Consider the following 4,022-nt stretch of genomic DNA (forward strand, 5'->3'; position numbering starts at 1 on the left):
ATTGTGCATTGCTTTAATGAATTGCCAAAAGGTGGAAACCCTGTTGGTTGGAATTGACTTTTCCCATGTCTCAAATTCAGCCTACAGCTCACTAAGTTGATCTAGAGGTCTGGGAAAGGACATATTTCATGGTGTACATTTGCCACCTTTTAGAAAGAAAAAGAGGAAATCTGGGAGAGGAAGAGGGAGATAAAAGAAGAAGATGAAAGTGGGTATGGGAAGAAGAAGAGAGATTAATAAAGTGAAGGGAAAAAAAACCAACAGCAATAAAACCCAAAATACAGGAACTGTCAGAGAAAAAGCTACATGTAGTTTAGTGTCCTGACCTGGAATGTAACTGTACCATGTGTGGGAGAGGGAGCCTCAGCCTCTCTAACTGCCCCATAAAATTGTCTCACTCTGATCTTAAAAAATCCACTATCTATTTAATCTCCAAAACTGAGCTCTCCAAAACTGAGCCTTTCCAATTCTTGCCATCTTCTGCTGTGAACCAAGCCCTGCCATTAACATCTGTGCCATGCACTTTGAGCTGCCACTGGCTGCTTCCCTGTTGCAGTCTCTGCTCTGGGGTCTCCAGTGAGCAGAGGCTCAAGTAGTCCCCAAATGCTGTGGAGATCCTCACCCCTTCTTCTGGCATGGAGAGTGGAAGACAAGGCTGGTGTAGGCAGTCTCCTGGCCCTAGGTGTGAAGCTGACTGGTTTGCACCCTTGCTGCTTGGGGCTATCTAGTCTTAGCAGTTTTGTCTGGGGGACAAACATTTGGTACAATATGATGCTGCATCAAGTGAGATAACAAGCAGGGTGGATGATTGCTGCCCAAGCTTGTTCACAGTCATTCTTTATTCAGCAGAGACATGTGTCTGTATGGATCTTAAACCTAGGCTGTGGTTTTCTGCATAACTTTATCAGTGCTGTTAGGTAGGATGGTGCCTTCAAGTGCCTGCAAGCTGGGTGATGTCACTGCTCCACTGCTGACAGTGTTCCAAGAAGGACTTCGAGGTTTAGAAGTGATTATCTGATGCAGTGGCAGAGGTTATCCAGGGTGTTGCAGTAAAGTTTTAACTGTCCAGGATTCAGTCACAGTAGGTGTTCAGCAAAACGTCTCATGCTGTCATGCAGGCATGGATAAAGGGTAGTCTAGTACCACATATGTACAGGGAGTGTATGTGCCTTCCTCTCTGGACTACATGGGTTTCATTCCATGTCCAAAATAGCTGTGACATTTGGGCTGCTAAACAGAGCTCCAAATGAAGATGCCTGTGATTGTAATTTAGTTGTTCTTCTATATCTCTATTTTCTCTGCTCCCCTTTCATCACCACTTCTGCATCTGCTCTTTCCCTGGCTTGCTCCCTTTACAGTGTTCCCCCTCCTTCTTTCTGTTCTCTGTTTTTACTGCTTCTGCTCTTCTCATCAGCCAACATCTTCCTTGGCTTTTCCCAGTAACAAAGAGCATCATTTTTTACATATGCATAGGACAGAATGTTTAAAAGGATGACCCAGAGATCTGTTCTCAAAAATTTAAAAGCATTCTTTCATGAGGTTACAGTTACAGGCTTTGTGTACTAACCCATCGTCTTCCTGTCCTTAGATGCGCCTTGCTCTCACAGCACATGAAGCTGAAGTTCCAGGAAAAGAATGCAGAAGGCAGGAATTGCTTGCTGTGGAATAAATGCCATAATGCACACTCTCATACATCTGTCACTGTGATATTTTAGATTTCTTTGACAAACTGGAATCTTGAAGTACACTGATATGGTGGCAAATACTGATACACTGGTTTTGGACAGAGAACTTAAAATACAGGTTAACACTGAGAAACCAAGGTTAGCATGACACCACGTATGCCAGGTGGTGGAAATGATTTTATTGAATGGATCCTTGCCTCTGTGACCTGCAGTGTAGCTGCAGGGAATGTTAGGGAGGATCCCAGATGTCCTCTGCCTTGAGCTCAGCCCTGGTCTCTCTCGGGCTTTCTGGCTTCTGGTCTGACAGACTGCAGTGCAGCTGCTGTCCATGACCAGAGCATAATGGACAGGGAAGTGTGAAATTTTGACAGTGGGCTACTAGACCATGCATTCTTTTAGGGAAGAAGGTAACTCCAGAAGCAAGGTTGCAACAGTGGACTGAATTCTGCCTCAACTGAATCGAGCTCCACTGATTAGCAAAGTGTAATCACACCAATGGGTTTCTGAAACAGGAGGAATGTGGGGCAGCTACGTTGGTGCATGGCATTCAGGGGGTTAACCCTCATGATTCTGAGTTGAGCTAAAATTCTGTAGTGTAATAGTGGAAGGTGTCCCTGCCCATGGCAGCAGGGTTGGAACAAGATGATCTCCAAGGTCCCTTCCAACCCAGACGTTTCTATGATTCTATGGTAATATTCAACAGGGACAGTACCAATATTTTTTAATTGTGGTAAGGCTTGAAGAGCAGTGAGTGTTTAATACACCCTTGGCTGGACCCGTGAGAGCGGCGCATAGTCTGATTATCAGGGTCTGTCCCTATTTCTCGTCTTTATGGTCTTCCTTACAAGACAATCTCCTCCCCTGTCACTGGAAGCTGTTGGAAGAAACATCACCTTTGACATCTCAGCATGACTGACTTCCCAATTAGCCCTGCTGGGATAAAAGAACTTCACTTGTTTGAAACCAGCCATCAGAGTGTTCCTCCTCTCCATCTGGACCCTAAGCTCGAGTACTACAAAATAGCATAACCAGGCATCCAAATTGTCTCAAAAGCATATTCTGATGCAAGCACAGGAGTGCACCCACCTAGAAATCTGCATCTTTGCAGAGCTCACACCACAGCACCAGTTTTCATGCCAGATAGCCTGTATAGGAATCAAAGCCTTCCTTGATTTGTGCCTGTTTTAAAATTGTACTTTGTTTCAGAACTGTAGACACCCATAGTCAAGGCTGCTGGTAACCAAAGACAAGGGATTGCAGGAGACGTCTTTGATAGATGCTGTCTCTCTGCTCCTTCTCCCAAGAGAATACAGTTGCAAGGACCTCATGATCCTGAGGTTCAAAAAATCCCACTATCGAATCTCTGATTTGATTCATGGTGTTCTGCACAAGATATGTTCACATGCACCCTGGTCCTGGCTCCCTCTCCCCTTCTCCCCTTTCCTCAAACAGCTGAGTAGAAAAGTGACATAACTTGTTTTCCATTCATTTTTGAGAAAGAAACACTGACATTTATCTTTAAATATTTGAGAAATTTTGTGGAATTAAATTTATCAAGGTCATGTACAAGCCTTGAACAGGTAGATCAAACTCTAAGAAAAAAAAACAAACTTGAATTTTGGCCTGTTGCAGTTTGTGACCCTCCCTTTATTTATGCCACAGAAGGAAAAGGCCCATGTGAATTAGGTGTGTACAGAGGCTGTAGTAGTGCCTTGGAGAAGTAATTAAACTTTGCCAGAGTACTAATTTCTATTTCTCGATGGAAAGTCTTTAGGTCTTTTGAAACCACTTTCTTTCTGCCCCTGCCATCCTGCAGAGAGCCTGCATCACTCACTAATGCTTTTTGCAACAGCTCCTGGGCTCTTTCCCATTTAACTCTGCTTTACATATTAATTTATCGCAGGTGCTGCGGGAGCTGCCCTTTGCGGCTCGCCCGTCCCGAAGGAGTTAACGGGGTTTATTACATAATCTGTTTAACACGCGGGATGAATAGGAAACGCACGCCCCTCTCTCTTCTCCGGCAGTCCGTGAGTTCGCCGAGCCCGGTGCCCGCCTCGCTGCCCGGCTGTGTGCCAGCCCGGTGCCCGGCTGCGCTGTGTGCCCGCATGCCCGCCCGCAGCCGAGCCCCGCTCCGCCTCCGCTCATGCCCCGCCGGCATCGCATGCCCGCGGGTCTGTCTGTCCGTCCGTCCGTCCGTCTGTGCGTGCACGTGAGAAGAGAGGAGCGAGGGGAGGCGAGACCGTCCCGTTTGTAGGCAGCGCCGGCGGCCGGTGCGAAGTGTGAACGAGAACTCTGCCACCTCTGGGGCTGCTGCAAGTGGACAGACCGCCTCACATC

The sequence above is a fragment of the Molothrus ater genome, chromosome 3 (assembly GCF_012460135.2).
Source record: "Molothrus ater isolate BHLD 08-10-18 breed brown headed cowbird chromosome 3, BPBGC_Mater_1.1, whole genome shotgun sequence".
In the NCBI taxonomy this organism is placed as follows: domain Eukaryota; kingdom Metazoa; phylum Chordata; class Aves; order Passeriformes; family Icteridae; genus Molothrus; species Molothrus ater.